Here is a 19,678-nt window from a genome sequence, read left to right on the forward strand (position 1 = left end):
CGAGTCCTATTTCTGCCTCTCTTCATTATTCCCTTTATTTATTCATTCACTCACTCATTCACCATTTATTCAATAATACATTTATTCAACCACTGATTTTTTTATTCACTATTTATTGAATACTGGTAGGCTTACAGTCCAGTTGCTATGAACTGAATGTTTTTGTCCCCCCAAATTTCATACATTGAAGCCCTAACCCCCAGTGTGGTGGTATTTGGGGGTGAGGTTTGCGAGTTTATTAGGTATAGATGAGGTCATGAAGGGGAAAGTCCCATGACGATATTAGTGTCCTTATAAGAAGAGGAAACCAGAGTTCTTTCTCTCTCTGCCATGTGAGGACACAGCAAGAAGTCAGCCATCTGCAAACCAGAAAGAGGGCTCTCACCAGACACTGAATCTGCTGGCCTCTTGACCTTGGACTTCTCAGTCTCCAGACTGTGAGTAATAAATTTCCATTGTTTAAGCCACCTGGTCTGTGGTATTTTGTTATGGCAGCCAGAGCTAAGACACCAGTCAAAGAGGCAAGTCTTATACTGAGTGAAAGTTAGAGGACAACGCAAGAAATGTTATTGGTCAGTTTATGATGGAATGGTTTAGACCGTAAATTCCCTAGGATTTGGAGAAGGGAAATGGAAATCTTCTCAAAGGAAGTGGAAGTTTGGGTTCCCCTGGTCTGCCCTTAGGACACATCTTCTACCAAGACATAGAGGTAAGAAAGCTCGAACATCCTTGACTCAGCCCTGAAGTTGCCCAGGCCTGAAGTTACAGGAAGACCTCAAGTCCAGGACATTAGGAAGCATCTAGGATGTGAGTCTCAGTGTGACTTAGGACTGTGGGGGTGGCTCGTTTCTGCTGGCCATCAGGGACTGGGCAGCGCCCCTCAGTCCTGCAGGAGAGGAGGAAGCAGGGCCACGAAAGTCAAGACTGAGGGCTGGGAGTTCAGCCAAGCGTGCCTTGGAAGGAGAGGCTTGGGCAGAAGGGTTTGGGGGGTGGGGATAAGGTGAGCAGGAGGGAGAGGTTCCAGCTCTGGAGAATGGGGGAGGGGAGGTTGATTACTGTCTTTGGGGAGGGTTCTCCTCAGAAAGGAAGCAGGGGCGGGTGGGCCAGAGGTGGGAAGTGGGATGGAATGGTGACATATGTGTGTGTGATGGTTTACACTTGGAGACTAGGCAGGAAACTAAGAAGTGCTCCAAACGAGAGCAGGGGCTCAGAACGGCGTCCAGCTTCTGGCTCAGATGTCAGCTTTCTGAGGGACTGAAGTAAGCCCAAGACTCTTTCAGTAATGAGTAGTAAAAGGGAATGTATTGGCCTGCGTAACCAAAAAGTCCAGAATCAGACAGACTTCAGGCCCATTCTTGACTGAGGGGCTTGAACAATGCCATCAGGACTCTGTTTCCCCTCCACTCTTGACTCTGCTCTCAGTGGTGGTGGCTTATTCTTAGGTCATGCCTTTCATTGCCTCCGCTCTTAGCTCACAGGTTCTGACCAATAGGAGCCCCAGCACAAAAGTCTCGCTAGTGCTGACTGGGTCCTGGGTCCTTGCCTGAAGCAATCACTGTGGATAGGATGATACAATGCATCGAATGGCTAAGACCTGAATCCCGTGATATCACTGGATGGTTCCCCAAAGGTAAAATGAAAGGGCGAATGGTTCTGATAAACGGCAACATCACAGCTGTTCCCATTCCCTCACTACGATCCTAAAAAGTATTGCAGTCTTTTTAGGGTTGGGCTATTTTTATTCCAGGAGAAGGTAAGATCTATAAGAGCAGTGACTTCATCTCTTTTGTTCAGTGATGGAACCCCAAGACTCACAACAGTGCACGCCACAATGCTCAATAAATAATTGCTGGACGAATTCAGCAAGCTTAGTTGATTTCTGGATATGCCAGATTTCTGGCTAGTAATTATTGTTCTAAGCAACTTAAACTCATTTAGTCATTACTCAGTTCCATGGAAAATGCTATTATCACCTGCATTTTATTGATGGGGAAACTGAGGCACAGGGAGGTTACACAGCAAGTAACAGAACTATGGATCAGACCCAGGCATCTGACTCCCCCATGTGTACTCGTAAACCGTACACAATACTGCTTGATGGATATGAAAAGTCCGTGAGCTGGCCTCTCAGGGAAGATCAATTTCCCAGACTACAATTTCCACATATACTATTTCTTTTGTTCTTCATTGACCCTCATAGGAAAGTGGAGGTGAGAGATTCTGTGGGCATCAGAATATTGCCTGTTCCTCCTCCCAGGTGAAAATTGAATTGAATAAACCTTCCTAGTTGGGGAATCACAGGGGGGCTGAGTTTCTAATCGTGCAGCTTCTTTCTTTATTTCATCATTCAGTCGTTCAAAAATATTTACTGAACGAGATGAAACTGGAACATCTTGTGATGCCAGAATATACAGTAGTCATTTTACAGGGCTTGGAAAAGGGTGAGCACGTTGAAAGGACACAAGAGCTGACTATGGGAGGTCCCAGTGGATGGAGCAACTCGAACAAAAAACCAAAATAATTATAATATTGGATTATAACTTTTAAAATAAAATAAGTAGTGACCGAAGTTAAAAAATATTTAAAAAGTGGGGCGAGGTGGAAGAAGAAAGCACAGTTCTCCTTTACAAAAGAATGAATAAATATAGAGGTAGTGAGGGAAATGCAAAATCACCATTGGGCCAGCATAACAGTAATAATTGTCATAGGCAAGATCCACCACTGATAGATGCTAAAATCAGTGGGAGAGAATTTGAGGAGAATCAGGATATTTGTGTCATCTCAAAAAGTCTCTACACACCAAGACATTTATTAACTACAAAGGGGACGACAGCAGTCATTGTACAGCAGAGAAACAGTGGAGAAACCTGGCAGACACAACCTTAACCATATAACCAAGAACTAAGCAATAAGACACCACCAGTAATAAGACACGCCCACATCATGTACCCCTGACATAATGAAATGAGAAGGATACAGCATCACTTCTGTGGTCTTACTAAAAATGGATCGCCTCAATCTAATCACATTATAGAAAGCCTGGCAAAGAGTGTCTGCTCAACAAATACTAGCTTTTTCTATTTTATAGTGTCATGGTGTTTAGCATCGCCGGGCACACAGTGAGCAAGGACCCTGGGTTCTGGCTTCCACTCCCAAAGGCGGTGCTCCCGGCCCTGACTCCCTGCAGTTAGTTCAGCCCCACTTTGTTGACCCAGTCGGGAGGTGATGGTGAAAGCAGCTGATGCCGTCTGCTTGGGGACTCTCATTTGTTTCTGGACCTTGTATTTAGCTGTGTAAGAGGGGGCCAGGTTACAGCTATGCTCGATGAGGAAAACAGCAGCTAAGCAGCTGCCAGAGGGCAGGGAGCAAGCATCAGCCCTCCCTCCAAAGAAGTCGCTGTCTGCCTCGGGCTCTTGGCTGACGTTGTGAGATCTGACTTCCCTTTTTCCGTTTTCTTTTTAATACAGAATAACTTTCCCTGCCTCCGGCCTGCGCCACCCACTCCCCAGTCCAGTCTCTAGTTTGCAAATGGGGTTTAACATTTTTAGAAGCTCCTCGCTCATCTTGAAATTTTTCTTCTTGAAAATTCAAAGGTCCCTAAATACTTCTTCATTCCTCCCCGCTCCCTACCTGTCCCATTTATCTGCAGCTAACTAAATAAGAGCTAAGTAAGAACTTTATCTTCATTTTCTCATTCAATCATTTCTATAGTTTTACAAGCTAGATCTCGTTCATTCCATTTTTACAGAAGAGGGAGTGGAGGAGTCTCAGAGAGGTTGAGATCTTTGCTGAAGATCACACAGCTGTAATGCGGAGCAGCTAGCACCTGCCTCTTTGCTCCTCTCTAGGCACCCGCTGCTCACAGAGCAATGTGCCAAATGAATGGCAGGAGGGAGAAGTGAGAAGGAAGAAGGCTATTGCGGTGCGATTTAGCCTCAAGCCAGCTTGGCTGATGAAACCACCTTCCAGGCTCCAAGAGACTTGTCTCCGAAGCTATTACTAATCTGGCCCAGAGCCAAGTGCCTCTGCAGCCTCCTACATCCTCAGAACCTTCCCAGCAGCCCAACCTGCTAAGCCTTTGTCCCCTTGCAGGGCTGCAAAGACAGCTGCAATGCCTGCACTGCCTGGTCCCCGCTGGGAGGTCTTAGTCCAGCTGCTGTCTCCAGGCTGGTGGCTGCTTTTGGCTTCTGTCCCAGGAGCTGCAGACAGGCCAGTGAGGGTCTCCAGAGAGGCTAGACCCCACCTAACCCAGAGGAGTTAGTTGGATGAGGACCAGCTAGATTGGGGCAGGAAAATCCCAGCCTTAGCTCCTACTCCTGCCATACACTCCCTCTTCCCATCACCAGCTTCTGCTTCTATTTCCCAGGGCTGAAGTTGCTGATCTACTCAGGCCCCTCCTCTCTGAGCCCCTTTGCCTTGCAGCTCTGCTTTGAGAGCCAGCTGACTGCTCTCTTCTCCAGCCTGTCTTCCCTGGTAGCTGCCCTTCTAGTCAGGGGCAGTAGCTGTAGCTGTTCCCCAGGGCTTGGGAAAATACCCCACACTTGACCCTGACCCCTGGGTGGAGAGGAATGTTGAGGAGGGAGCCTGTGTGGGATCTGCTGTCCTGGCAGGCAGCCTTCCTGTGCCTCAGGATGAGTGATGGGGAGGGGCCAAGGGGGTCAGGGACTCTCCCAGCATGGGGGGTTGAGGGAAACTTAGGGCCCAGAGGAGACAAGTGGCAAAATCTCATCCTTGGGGCCCATGCCAGATGCTGGACTGGCTTTAGCAGCTGCCCTCCTCCTTCTTGAAACATTAAGATGGGCAGTGTTCTTGAAGTCTGTCCCCAGATCATACCAGCCAGTTTTCTCTCCAGGGAGGCAGGGTTAGGGGCCCAGAGTTAACAGAGAGGACAGTGGGAATGGATGGATGGCCGTCAAGTCTCACTCTTCTCATCTGAAAACAGTGGTTTCCGGGCTATGTTCTGATAAGCCCTGTGGTTCCTCAGATGCCTCGGAGGCTACAAAGCAAGGGATGTGTGTGTGGAGAGGGGTGTGGGGGGTCGAGCTGGGCCCCTTCTCAGCCAGAGCAGCCCCCCAGTTTCCTGTTTTTGTCCTTGAGCTATCTATCTTGCAAGGCCCAGTGGTCTGGTCCCTGCATCCCTCACGTTTGTTCACGCCATCCTGCTTGCCTGGCTTCCCCACAGCAACCTTATACAATTTCCTTGAACACAGTGCTTTCCTACCTTGGGGATTGTTCTCGCGATATCTCCTGGCTGGGCCGTTCTTCTCCTTGCTTATTTCTTATGCATCCGTCAGATCTCAGCTCAAATGGCCCTTCTTTAGGGATGACTTCTCCAATGCCCCCAAGTCTATATTAGGCCACATCTTTTTCATGGCCCTCAGGATTGTAACTCATGATTAATCTACTTACCTAATTATTTGTTCAATGTTGCCTCTCCCACTAGACTGTAAGCTTGTGAGTGTAGGAATCAGGTCTTTATCGCGACTGCTGTGTCCCCTAGCACAGCGCCTGGCATATGAAAGGCAGTCAATAAATATTTGTTGAATGCTGAAATACTGCATGAAGCTTTTGCTAATTTTTTAAAAAGTTCGAAAACCACTGGCTTGGAGACTGTCTCTCAGGCCCGTTCAGTTCTGCGTTCACATCTTTAAAACTTAAATGTAGTTATTTTCACCACCAAAATGTTTCTGGCCTTCCCCATTAAAACCTTCCTCGGTCTTTTCTTAACTTCCAGAAGGGAATGATGTGGACAGCAATGGGAAGAAAAATAGAGGAATCCCAAAGAAAGCAGGGCGATCGCCCCTCCCCCACCACTGGAGGAGTAGGTGGGAGTTGGGAGGACAGCCATGTGCTGGAGGAAGAGAGCAGGGCCCAGTATTTAGTCCTAGGGGTTTTGCTCATCCCAGGGTGCACTTGTCACATGTCCATCAAGCTGCCTGGAGGGGAAGGGTGGGCAGCCACTCAGGCCACAGTGACCATGGCTCTCAGGCCAGCTGTTTCCTTGCCTTTGAATCGGTGGCTGACCCCATGCTGTCCCCAGCCTGTTTTAAGCAGCCTGGGAGACTTCCAAGCATATATTTTGCAGGCCAGATGTGCATCCACTGGCTGTGAATTTTTGCATGGAGAACAGGTGGGTGGTAATTACTCTAGCAGGAGCCAAGTGTGACTGGAAGCTACGGAGACAATTCTATCGAGCTGTCAAGAACAGAACAGCAGCCGTCTTTCCCTGAGCTTGCTTTTATAGAGGAAAAGGGAGATGAAATCCAGGGCTGGAGCAAGAGCCTTGGCCCCCATGGCAGATTCTGGAGTGTCCTGGAAATTCCCGTACCCCACCCTGCTCACGTCCCTCCTCTCTAAACTGAATGCCACGTGTAGTGAACATCTGCTGTGTGCGCATGACCAGCACTCCTTTCCCTTCCTCTTTCAACAGACACTCAGTTTTCCTTTGGGGAACCCCACCTCACCTATTCCAGGCATTGCTGCTGGGGCTGTCAGCTGTGGGGGCCCCTCCCATCCCTCCATCCCCCAAAGGGTGGGCAGAGGACCCCAGGGACTTCCGTCAGAATCTCTTGTGGAGAATGTGAATCTGGGGTGGAGTTGCTGCTGACCGCGGAAGGCGGCCGGCTTGAAATCATCCAAAGCCAGCCAACCCATGCGTTCCTTCCACCCAGACTCCCAGAGCTGCCTGGACCCCTGGCTTCCCAGGCCTGGTTGTTGGACACCTCCTTCAGTACCCTGTATATGTCTAATAACTTCTTTTTGCCCACTTACGTTTGCAGAGGTCAGCTTCTAAACCTGGCAGCCAAAGCTGATGCGTATCCCACACATTTGTACCTCGCCTTCTTTTCCAGCCCTTGCTTTTTCTCTCGTTCACCCGCAGACCCATTTTCATTTTTTACACTCTGAAAATCTTTCTGCCCTCGACCTTTTTGACCTGCTCATGGGTAAGGGTCAACACCTTTACACTTCAGAGTGAATGAAAGCACTGTCTCACTCTCTTTCCGTTAGATGCATTTCCAGCCCCATGTCTAAGTAGTGAATGAGTGCCTTTGCCTCTGGTTTTGGGAATGAGGAATATTCGTGAAGAGGTGGAAGAGAAACTTTCGAGAGTGGGCTTTCCCCAAAACACTCTGGAATGAGCCCTGACCACTTCTCTCCAGAACTCATCACTTGCATACATTGGGAATTGCCTTGTCCCCACGCTGGTCTGTTCAGTAGCTGTTTATATCTGCCCTCCACGTATTATTCCCTGACACTCATTAAGTTGTGTCCCCACTGGAATTACCTGCTTCAAACGGTCAGATCTTGATTCAGTACAACTGAGCACCTACAGTGTGACAGGTCTTGAGCCATTTGTATCTGGATAAAGTGTGCTTGTGGTTGAGCACACTTATATCCCCTACATGAGCTGCGTGTGTTGGAGAGGCGAAGCTACCACCCCCGGACCACAAAAGAGTGAGGGCGGCAGAGAGGAGGGGTTCAGCTTCCAACCTACCTGGCCCCTCTCTCTCGCTTTGTATATAAGTTAGGGTTCTTTGGTTGCAAGCAACAACAAGGACTCTGACTGATTCGTATATGAAAAAAAGAGTGGGATTACCAGAAAAAGTTTTAGGAGCAAACAGAATAGAAATAAGAACTGAACAGATAGATATCAAGAAGGTCAGGAATGTAGGCAGCAATGGGGCTCTCAGCCCCAGGAACTCCTTGGAGTAGGTCTTTTTTGGGGAGCTGCCATTGGATGGTTCAGTTATAACTGTGTATCTCTGCTTCAGGGTGAAATCATGGGAGAGAATCTGATTGGCCAGTTTGGGCCATGTGCCCCATGGCAGGTATTGTAATTGGCTGCCCCAACAGAATGATCTAAAAAATGGAAGAATAGTTCGCTAAAGGAAAAAGGATGCTATTACCAGAATAAGAGAGAGGAGGGATGCCAGGCAGACAAAACAACAAAGACCACCTTAGTCACAAGCTAGAGGGTGACACCCCTGCCTCCTGGGTCTGTCTTTGGCTTGGGCTGTGCCCGTAGCAGTCAAAGACTGAGAGAAAGGCTGTAACCAAGGAAAATCACAGCATACACAGCAAGCTCAGTCTATTCATGATGCAGGTGGATAAACTAGGGCCCCAAGATGGGAGATGATTTGTCCCTGGTCGTTCTAACCTGCAACCAGTGCTGAGCACAGAAAAACTCAAACTGGACCCACAGGCTTTGGCTTCAGCTTCTGGTAGAAAGTTTCCATGTCAGAAATGGAGTGGAGGTGAGCATCCCTGTGGAAGCCGCTGGGAGGGATCTTAAGACGCTCCACATAAAAGGTTAATGCAGATGTTCCATGAATATTTGTCCAGCTTCCCTGGCTGCACCTTGGAGCTGGGAGGCAGATTTGGCCCCCTCACACTTCTAGCGCCACACCCCAGATCAAAACAGAAATGCCAGGACCTGGGATCTCTGTGGCAGTGACCTGTCTGGGGCTGTATCCAGCTCCTGGCTCTCGTGGAGCTTTTAGAGCTGGCCCTGGGGGCTCTCAAAGTGACCCTGCCTCCAGGACCTCAGGACAGTCCACTGCAGAGAACGCCGGGCTCAGGCCTCCCTCTCGGCCCTGTTCCGCTCCTGCCAGGCCTAGCCAGGTTCCTGCAGACCCAGACAAACGCAGCTCCTCTTGGTGTTTATAGTCTGTAAATACTTGTGGCCATTTCTGCTGCCCTGGCGGGGCTGGGAAGACTCATTCATTCTGCCTGCCCTTATTAAGTCAGTAGACTATCCAGCCTTTGCTTCTGTTCAGATTCTCTCCTTAGGGCCTGAGGCTACAGCTGACGACCCCCTTAAGGCTTTTTCTCTCCCGAGGGTTGGCATGGTGCCTCTGCAGCCCCTTGGCTCCTCCTCCTCCTATGCCATTGTCTCTCAGCATCTTTCTAATCCCTTTTCCCCCAGGAGGTCTCATTTCGGCCCCAGCTGATCTGGCTTCACTTCCCAAGTCCCTTCTCCTGGAAGGTCCAGCCTCCAGCTTGAAAATCTAGAATGTGGAGTGGGGAAGGGCCCTCTTCCCACCCTGCTCTGTCTTCTCCTGTCCAGCTGGCATGAGGAGGGCCTTCCCTTTGCTGGCCTTCTCATGCTGGGCTGTTTCTGCCCGCTTCCAGCTCATTAGTGCAGGTATGACAGGAGCCAGACCTGTCTCCTGCCCAACACTGAGCTCACGGCCCTGCTTGGGCGGGCCCCTTCCTGCCCCCTGCCCCAGCGCCCTTTTTTCCCACCCAGTCTAGAGCACTTGGCACCCAATGCACAGCCCTCCTCCCCTTGCCTGCCCTGTGGGCTGTCTCTGTTTCTGTGTGTCTCTGTCTGTCCGTCTGTCTGTCTGTCTCTCTCTCTCTGTGTCTGCCTCTCTGCCTCTCTGTCTGCCTCTCTGCCTCTCTGTCTCTCTGTCTCTCTGTCTGTCTGTCTCTCTTGTCTCTGCCTCTCTCTCTCTGTCTGTCTCTCTCTCCCTCTCTGGCTTCCACTGGCCTGGCTCTCTTTACAGGGTCTGGAAATGGGGACCCTGTGGATCTAGCCCAAGCTTCCTCAGCCAACATGGAGCCAGCGTGAAAGTCTGCAAGCAGATTTTTTGGGGGGAATTTGAAGAGGTTGTGACTCCTAGGTGAAAAGGACCTCCTTGAGCCATCTAGCCTTCCCCTGTCCTCTGGGGGAAAAAAACATTAAAACCATCCCAGATCCACAGAGTTTAATCAGCTTTTAAGGACAGCTGCCTTCCTCTTCCTTGCCTTTAACAGAAGGAAATGTCACATGAACCTTTCTAATATGTAAAATCTCTTGCTGTCCTCTCTCTCTCTGCACATACTCACCAACAAATCTCATGTCAAACTAAAATAATTTCCACCGCAGTTTTAGTCGATGACACTTCACACTGTTCTCAGCAAGCATGGAGAATAAATACTCACCGTCTTCTACATTAAACAAACAAACAAAGCAAACACCTTAATATACACAAAGACCTTGTGAAATCTTCCTTTATCTCCTTTTTCTCCAGGCCAAGGGGTTTCAAGACTTTTCTTCTGAGAGCATATACATTGAGCATCTCTGTTGCTTGCTCATGACTTGCCCTCTTGTTTAGCCCAGAGTTATCTGACCTCAGAACTCCAGTGGCAGAGCCTGTACCTCTGGCATAGGTGAGTGTTGAAATACATTCGTGGGCTGTAAAATCAATGATACTGTGAGTCACAACCAGTATTGTTAAAAAATGGAAGAGAGGTAATAGACATGAGAATGCATTACATGTAAGGATAAGTTGTGCCAGTTACAGATGGATACCCTTGCGTCGTGAGTCATGTTGTAAGATGTATTTTTTACTGTGAGCTGTGGTTACAAAGTCTGAAAGCCACCGCTTCCAGCTGATTTGTGTTGCTGGTCTCATTTGGTGTGGAAGTTGGGGTCACGATCATTTGTGAGCTTGCTGGGACCTGACACTCCTTCAGGGCCAAGGATGCAGAAGGAGGGACCAGGGAAGCCGTAACCTGGAACACTATTTATTGGAATCTGCGGGAGTAACGTTGGATGGTTGTTGGGGGAATAGATGGGCGGTGGATGGTTTGGAGTTAGATGCCCCCTGAGGTTTCTTTGACTCTGAGATTCTGCTGTGGCCTCACCTTTGCACTATCCACCATTATACTCTTTCTTATTCTTCCCTCCTGCTGGGAGTGGGAGTTCTGATTCCTCGTGCCACAAGATATTGTATTAAAAATGGTAGTTCTGATTAATTGTCACACAGGATGACCTTCTGGCTGGACATGCAGCAAAACTGCTATCAGTATTATCATTTATACAATGAGAACCGCAAACTGTCGCTATCTTGTCTTTCCTCCTCCTCACCCCTCCAGCTATGGTTCTTGTCCAGAGATAAGAAAGACTGTTGGGTTTAATTTCACAAGGCAGGTTCAGAAGCATGCACGTAACTTATTTGCTTCCAAATATTGGTATATTCCTTGGAACTTTGGAGCAGCTGCCCTCATACTGCAGAATGAATGACTGCAAGCTCTGCGGGGAGCTGGTGCACAGAAGACGGCCAACGAATGTTTGCTGGACAAGTGAATCACCTCTTGAGTGTTTGTTTTGGTGACCAGGCAGCACTATAGCTCTTCAGGTCTACTCCAGAGGCTGTTAAGGATTCCTCCTTCTTTGCCATGGAATCAGAGTTCATGCTGGAGCAATGCCAGCAGCTACAGTCATGGCCATTGGCAACTCAGGCTATGCAGAAGCTCCACGCAGCTTTCCAAGTCCTCGAAAACAAGACTCTTCCGACTTCTAGATGTTGGTTTTTATTTTCGCACCATCATGGCCATTCCTGGCGGGTGACTGAGACAGGCTGTCAAACAAACAAACAAACAAACAAAGCCCCAATTAAGAAAATTGCATTAAATGCTTCTCAAACCCACTCACATCATGGGCGCCCAACTCCCTTTGCCCCTCAGGAGATGTGCAGATACATTTGTGTTTCATCTCCTCCTCTTTTACCTATCTCGGGAACCCTCCACATGGTTATCATGAACTTTATCTTGCATCCTCTCCTTCACATGTCTTATTTTTGGGGGATGTGGGACAAGTGTGAGGCAGAGACACAAAGGTAGTGGTGGGACTGAACTTTAGGTATATGTTTTAAAGTGAGTACTGGTCCTCTCATACCCTCTCTCTGGCCCTTCAGCCTATTTGCCCTTGGTCTCCCAGGATCACCCAGTTCTCTGCGGTGACACCTGCTGTTGTGTGACTGCTGACCCCTGAGCTAGCTCATGCATCAGGGGAGCCCTCAGTGACCGAAGGACTCCTGGACACCAGCAGTGAGGTGCCTGGGGTTTCGGGAGTCAGAGCCACTTTGCCTTCCCAAAGGTCAACTCTCGATGTCTGAGATGAGGAGCCCAAGGCCAAGAGTGGAGAGGAGACCTTGGGCAAGGAGAGGTAAGGGGGAAGCCTGAGCTTGTCACAGACTCAGACATTCCTTAGAGGTCTTCCTCCCATGTAGGAATCTTTTCTACAATGCCCATCTAGCTGCTGTTTGGACACTTCCACTATCAGAGGGCTCATTAACCAGAAATGGAATCTGTCTTGCTGTTGGACAACTCCAAACGTTGCGTTTACTGTACATGAAAATCTGTGTTCCCATATTTTTTCTTGTTCCTGACCCAAGATCTGGAACAATGCTGAGAACTCTACTGTGGCAGAGACGATACCATTAACTTTCCATTTTACGTGACACTTCAGTGACTAGAGTTGGCCATGCTTTCCTTCCTTACATCTAATTTTTCCTTGGATTCTGTGCTATTTCCTCCTTCCACTTCGATATCCCTTCATTATCTCATCTGTGAGATTCTCCTTTCCCCAACCTCAAAGTACTAAACCCTTAACTCTTAAAAAAATTATTGAGAGATATTTTGTATATCATACGATTCACTACTTTCAAATGTAGAATTCATTTATTTTTCGATAAATTTACCAAGTTGTGCAACCATCACCGTAACATTTTCTCATCCCAGTAAGATCTCTTGTGCCCACTTACTGTTCACTCTGCCCCCACCCCACTCCCACCCCTATCCCTTGAATCTACATTTTATGTCTATAGCTTTCCTTTTTTGGATATTTCATATAAGTGGAATCATACGATAAGTGCTGTTGTGATTGGCTACTTTTACTGTGTATAATGTTGTTGACCTTCATTCATGTGGTAGTGTGTATTTGTAGTTCACTCCTTTTATTGCTGAATTGTATTTCATTGTATAGATATGCCAGATTTTATTGCTCTATTCACCAGTCGATGGACATTTAGCCTTTGATTTTTATGAATTATGCTACTACGTCTGTGGTATTTGTGTGCAAGTGTCTGTGTGGGTATAATAAACCCTTAACACTTCTCAATCTTAAGGCAGTCTGTTTTAAGTCTACAACACTAAAGCCCACACCCGCAGCCTTTTTCTCCTAGGCACACAGATGACATCTTCTAGCCTGCCTTGTTGTAAGATATGGCCATTGACTGAGTTCTGGTCAAAAGAATGCGGACAGAGCATTGTTTGCTTCTTCCAGACATTAACTTTAAAAACATCTGTGCAATCTTCCACATTTTTCCTCCTCTCTCTCCATCTACTGGCTGAATGAGAAGGTGGAAGAATCTTGGAGCTCCATGATGGAAGGATCCTTGGGCCTTGCATGACAATGTGGATCAGAGCCTTGCTTGATGTGAACAAACATAAACTTACCATTCTGAAGTTGTTTCTCACTAAGTTAACCTTCTATGACTAATGAAAACACAGAACAACTGAACCCCTTTTTTATCCAATAAACAGTTAAAACTGCCAGACTCTCCTCCACCAAGATTCCTCTTCTCCAGTATCTCAGCTATTCTTGGGTTGTATTAATCTCCACCCAGGTTTCCTTCAAGATTGTAATAAGCCATTTAAAACATGGCAACAGAATCAAGCACAAAACTGCCATTGTGTCTTAACAGCTTGAAGTACACTGTTACCCACCCCCACTTCCCTGCCTCCACCCCCCTATTCTGAGCCCTGGATTCTATCCAAAATGGCACCAGACCTTTTAGAAGTTTACGTTTCTAGTTTATTTCAGACTAGTGATTAGCTAGGATCTCCTTTTTCAATAGTCTCTGCACTTCCCCTGCCTTACCCAAATAAGGTCATTTCACATGAACTGCTATCAAAGCAAGTATCCTTTATTGTTCTTTTTGGACCAAGATGCAAGACTTTTTCACTTATCTTTATTAAATCTCAACTTATATAGATCATCTTATATCTTGCTTCTATCATCCAGTTTTATCATTTATTCCTCCAGTTCTATGTCATGTGAAAATTTGATAAAAATGCTTTTTCTGACTTCATCCAAATTGTGAGAAGTCTTGTATGGGTCCCAACCCTGTCTCATGTGCTACTATAGATCTCGATGACCTCCATCTATTCTTCAGTGTGGGGAATAGTTGTTTAAACATCTGTACATATATCTAACAGTATTACAGTAGGCTCCACATTTTCCCAACCTATCTGCATCAATATCATTGGAATTTGATCTATCACTCAATCTGGCAAATTTCTCTGATCAGGCACCCCAGTGCAAGGAATCGGGTAGACCCCAGTGTGTTTTATTTTGTAGACTGGCTCGTATCATGCTATACTCTCCTCACCACTTGTTCCATCTCTCTGGGCCGAGACTTGCCGTGCTTTCTAGACTCCACACAGATAGCATCTCTCCAGAATCTTCCGTGACTAACTGTCCCATATTCCCATCCTGGAGTGCTCTGTCCGTTGCGTTCACATTGCACCGTGAATTTATCTCGATCACAGCATTTAACCATGCTAAGTGTTGCTGCCTTTCCTACCACATTGGACATTCCTTGAGGATAGAGACTAAGTCTTATTCTTCTTGGCAACACTGATGCCTGAAAGAGGTGCTCAATAAATGATAGCTAAAATGCACTGGCCACTCCCCCGCTATCTGTTGGCTGTCAAACACGTATGGCTTATTTATCTATGGGCCAAGCTGTGAGGGAGGCTGTAGAGTGGGTGGGCTTGGATATGTATATTATGACACTTAGACATGATGTAACTTCAACATGTGCTTGTAAGATTGGAGAGGAACCTGAGGCCAAGTGTGAGTGAGACTGGGGACAGAAGCCTCACTTGGGGACTGAGTCACCCGAGGAACTTGAGCCCAGAGCAGGTGGGTTGGGAAAGAAGGGACAGTCAGGTTGGTGGGTCATGGCAGCAGTGCCTGAGAGGCCAGACCAAACCTATCACTTCAGCAGCTCCACAGCTTCTATAAAAAAGGAACCATGTGGAGGAGACAGACAGGTTGGAAGGGCTGGGGGATTGCTTTTAAGTAAGGCAAACACACTGGCTTTATGCTGCTTGGTGTTTATTTGGAGTGGTTTTGGATGGATTGATGGAGATTAAGAGCGTGCGGCTTCCTCCCCACACAAATGATCCCTTGCTATTGGCCAGAGGATACCAGTTTCAGAATTCCAGACAAATAATCTGTTCCTTCCCAGGCTAGCTGGTGGTGTGGATGTGGCTAAGAGGTCCATCTTTCTCATAAAAGGAGCTGCCTAGAGCTAAGCCCTCCATAAATTGACCCTAACCTACCCTTCCAGCCTTATTCCCTTACATAGCCCCCATTCTTATCTGAACTCCAGCTAGATAAACTGCTTGTAATTCCCCCAATAGCCCCAGCTTTGTTGTACATCCACGCCTTTGCATTATGCAGTGCCTCTCCTTGGTATGTTCCCCTCCGCTACACGGCGAACTCTCCCTTAACCTTCAATATTCAAGTCAATGTCAGGACTCTCTCAGAGATGCTCCCTAGCTAAACTCCACCCTGCATGGTTGGCAGTTCTTCAGTGACCCCGAAAGACTGGGTTAAATCCCCTGTTGAAGCATTTACCATCACACAGGCAGAGAGTACGTCCTACCTATCTTCAGTGCTTGGCACATACTAGGTGCTCAGGTGTTTGTGGGATGGAGGGCATCATGCTCCCAACCACACAGGCTGAGTATTAGACAGAAGGCAGATGCTTAGAGGAATCTCAGGCAGCAAAAGGAATTCCAGGCCCCACCCAATAGTGCACCTGAAAATATTGATACATATCTTGAGACCGAGGCTGTGGGTGGCACATTTCAGCAGTTATGAGGGGGCACAGTGTACGTGTGTCTGCATCTGGTGTGTGTGTATCTGTGCCTGTGAGAGAGGGAGAAAGAGAAAGAGAGGGAGAGAAACAGACAGAGAGACATCAGTCCTCCATGGAGCAATGGCTCCATCAGAAACGGGGCTGTTTCCCCTCAATCACCATGGACCCTTCTTTGTTTCTTCTTGCCAATTGGAAGAGAGGAGATGTTGACAGCTTATCTCTAATACACACCCCGCACCGCCCTGCCCCGCCGGCCCCTAACCCCATCCTTCTCCACCAGAGGCTTTGGTGCTCACACCTACCCTGTCAGAGATGATCCCAGAGATGAGGCTCCGCTGTCGACATGCACAACCACTTGTGGCCTCCCTGGCCTAGAAGGCCGAATAGCTCCCAGCTTCTTGGGGGAGTTGAAGGAGGAAGAGTTGAGAGGTCTGGGAGTCAAGAGACCCCAGTTCAAGTGCTGGTGCTGACAATAACCAGTCACGTGACCTTTGACAAGCCTTTTGGGCCTCAGTTTCCTCAACTACAAACTGAAGGCATGGGCTGGCTGATCTTTCAGGGAGGCCCCTCCTGTAGTTCTTAAATCCATGCCCACCCTGTGTCTGTCCATCCCTCAAATCAAAACCTTAGTGTTGACAGCAAATTTGAGTTCATCCAGTAAAATCCTCTGTTTTTATAGATGAGGAAACTAAAGTCCTGGGAGGGGAGGGGACATAATCCAGGAGGGAGACCCTGGGGGCACATGCAGGCTAGAACCAAGGTCTGTGCTCCCTGCCATGATCTGACCTTGTCCTGAATGACTGCCTTGACCTCTGCTGCGAGAAATGTGTGATAGTTGTTTATAAGTCTGTTTTCCTTCGCTGCTGTCTTCGGTCAGAGGTGGGGAGGAGTAGAGTGAGCTTAAGGAGTTGCCCGTAGCAGCACCATCTTCAGGCAAGGACCTGAGGAGGAGTGAGAAGAGAGTGGTCAGGGGCCAGAGTTTCACAATTGGACATGAGGGATACAGAGGTGGGGGAGGGGCGGAGACGCCTTTCCTTCCTCCCTTGGCCACCAGCCTCCTCCGGCCTGAGGTCTGGTCTGGTGAGGCAGAGCACAGAGCATGCCTCTGCTGTCTGTGTGAGTTCCTGAGGAGTGAGATCTTTAATTTTTGTCTGCTGAGCCCCGATGGGCAAGAGGCCAGCCTGTGTTACAACCTCCCGGAGGCCCCTGGGCCAAGGCGCTCAGACCGGAGTGGACGGAAACAAGGAGTGAGTCATGCAGACCGGCTGGGACTGGGCTGCACCTACCCCCCCCCTAACCCCGCCGCCCTTGGCCCCCTCGGCTTGGTGTCTCTGCCTTGTCCTGGGGAGTTTTAGGGTCTGGGCCTGTCCCTAAGGGTTTGGGAGTGGTGGGAGGCATTGGGGCAAACCTCATCGTGTGTCCTCATTCTCAATGTATGATGTAGGCGGAAAGGGAAGTCAGGTAATGATGGCAGAAGGTGTCATCTCCTTTCTTTGACTTGATGATGAACAGTGAGCAGGCGGTTACTTCCAGGCCTCTTTAAAAGAGCTTAATCTCGTAAAGACCCTACAGCAGCCATTGCGGCTCCTGTTTCTGTCCCTACAACCTCTATTCTTTGGGCTATGAGGGATGTCACTGTGTCCCAGCAAGAAGACAAGGTGGGGACAGGCTGGGAGACCCCAGTGACAGCCATGGGAAGTTGTTTCCTGCTTACCTTGTCCTCAAATTCCTGCATGGCCATTCCAGACTGGGGACAGGTCTGCACAGTCCTTTGGCCCACAGGGCTTTCTCCCTGGAGATTCTGAAAGAATAATACAGTGTGTGATTCTCTCTCCATCCAAATACAGCTTCTCCTCGCTAGGGCACTTGAAGCCCCTGTGGTCTTACTGGGAAGAATTAAAAGAAGGAGGCCTTCCAGACTGTTCATGTTGTTTTTCCTGCTCAGGTCTTCAAGACTCTGCTTGGGGAGAAGTTATGCTTCAGTCCTAGGAGTTTGAGAAGATTCCGCTCCAGCCAGAGGCTGAAGGAATTTACGCAGGTACGTAGGAAATGTTGTTGGAACTTTAGCTAAATGCACAGAGCTTTCAGACCAGCCCACCGTTGTATCAAAGACTGCAAATGAAGGGAAACGGAGTGAAATCAGTTATCTTGAAGAGCTGCCCATTTCACATCATTGCAGGACATCCTGGAGCGAACGCAGTGTGCTGTAGTGGAAACAGCACAGACTTTGGAGCCGTTCAGACTTTTTAGTTGAATCTTGGCTCGACTCCTAGCTGTACGACCTTGAGCAAGAGACTTCACCCTTCTGGGTTTGTAAAATGGGAGTTACTATGTCTACGACACAGGGCCACACAGATGCTCTATTTGTGTCATGTCTCTTTTCCAAAGAGAAAAGCTGAAGGTTGGGATGAACCTTACTCAGCAATTGAATGTGTTTTGATGCAGGGCAAACTTGATTTCCTTCCTTCTCCTTGATGAATGGGAATCAGATTCACTGAAACTCACCATGATGACTTTGTCTGCCCTTGACCCAAAGTGGACCTCTAGCTGTGAATAGGCCTGAGGAGGGTGGGGTGTGATTGGAGGGGGCTAGCTTGTGACAGCAATTCCATGTGGCCCCGCGCCCCCCGCCCCCTTGCCGCCAACCACAAACAGCTGTGAATGTTTCCATTTCCCAGAGAACTGTAGTGTCTCTGGGAAATGCTACTCTGGAAGCTGGCACTGGGTTAGTGTCTGGAACCAGACAAACTGGGAGGGAATCCTAGTGGAGCCACTTACTAGCCTCGTGACTGTGGGCAAGTCATTTTACCTCTCTGAGCCTTCATTTCTTCATCTGCTACATGGTGAAATAATAACACTTTCTTTCTAAGATTACTGTGGGGACTAAATGAGACAATGTCTGTAAAACACTTAGCGCAGGGCCTGGTACATTCTAAGCGCTCAAGAAATATCAGCTGGAAAAGTGGAGTAAGCAGGATAGATAAGGTGGGGGTGGCAAGAAGAGCATCATTATCTCCATTTTCAGATGAGAAAATAGAAGCCAAGTGTAGCTCAGAACTGAGCTCAGTTCGTGGAAGACAGAAACATTCACATTTTGGGAGGAGACGGCACAGGCGGTCCAGGGCAGGGCGGCTGTGAGTTCTAGGGGGGTTGCCAGGATGCCGTGTCTGAGGTAGACCGGTCTGGGCAGCCTCTTGAAGGCCTCATGCAGGAGGGAGTCAAGGCCTCTTCATGCAGCCTCAACCTTCCAAACTGGAGGCTGGAGCTGCACAGTGCAGGGGTCCCAGCTGCCTGGCATCTGGACCAGGACACCCCAGCCCCAGAGCTGCTTCCATCTGGAAGGCTGAGGCCCAATCAACCTTTCTTCAGCTGTTCTGCCCACTGATTAACCAGGAAATGTGTTATTTGTTCTGAGCAGGGGAACAAGCTCTCCTAGGGAGAGGAATTCAGGGCTGGAGGTCCAGTCACTTCCAAGGAAGAAAAATCCCTGGAATCCTGTCAGGAGTCTGGGTCTCGGCAAAGGGAGCAGAAATGTGGTCCTTGCTTTTGGTCCTTATTTACCAAATTAGTTCAAGTTCTGGTAGCTTTCTGGCTGCCAGCATTATTCCAACAAGACATGGGAAAGCAATTAGGTTGCCCTAGGTGTCCAGCAGACTGCCATCCCCACTTATGGTGCACACGTCCTGGCAAACCTCTTCTGCTGGAATCTTCTTATTGACCCCTTGGGAGATTCCCTGCAGGCCTTTCCAAAGGTGATTTCCCTCCCCAGACTTAAGAGATGAGTGAGTGGGCTTAGCAGCATTCTGTGCCTCTTAGGGGGGATGCTGGGGTCAGAGAGTAAGGAAGTGACACATGGTGAGTAAGGGGCCATGCTGGAAACAGCTTCTTCTCTTACTGGGCAGGGAGGGAGAAGGGGACAGAAAGTTCTGCTAATTCCATATCCCCAGGGACTTGAGTCGTGGGCTAGTAGGCAGGGAAAAAAGTACTTGGGAATGTGTAGTGGAGGTACTCAGGTG

The 19,678-nt window shown here is 48.4% G+C and overlaps 2 long non-coding RNA genes across 4 annotated transcripts in view; one reads left to right on the top strand and one right to left on the bottom strand.

The window, feature by feature from the left end:
* Positions 1–9,695: 9,695 nt before the first annotated feature.
* Positions 9,696–19,678, bottom strand: part of LOC105299233 — a 15,131-nt gene continuing 5,148 nt past the window's right edge. Inside the window, exons 2-5 of one of the 2 annotated variants that reach the window (XR_002782940.1) lie at positions 17,377–17,463; positions 15,965–16,603; positions 15,603–15,712; positions 9,696–11,348 (exon numbers count right to left, since the gene is read on the bottom strand). This is a non-coding gene — a long non-coding RNA (uncharacterized LOC105299233). Of the gene's footprint in view, positions 11,349–14,881; positions 15,713–15,964; positions 16,604–17,376; positions 17,464–19,678 lie in introns of those variants that run through there. The other variant, XR_896511.2, reaches the window with a different exon arrangement.
* LOC111746111 lies at positions 16,614–18,079 on the top strand. Of its 2 annotated transcripts, none has more exons than XR_002782941.1 (2): positions 16,614–16,909; positions 17,608–18,079. It is a non-coding gene; the product is annotated as an uncharacterized LOC111746111 (long non-coding RNA). The 2 variants fall into 2 exon arrangements; XR_002782942.1 differs by lacking the exon at positions 16,614–16,909 and adding an exon at positions 16,974–17,123.

This window comes from Pteropus vampyrus, unplaced genomic scaffold (genome assembly GCF_000151845.1).
Source record: "Pteropus vampyrus isolate Shadow unplaced genomic scaffold, Pvam_2.0 Scaffold177, whole genome shotgun sequence".
NCBI lineage: Eukaryota > Metazoa > Chordata > Mammalia > Chiroptera > Pteropodidae > Pteropus > Pteropus vampyrus.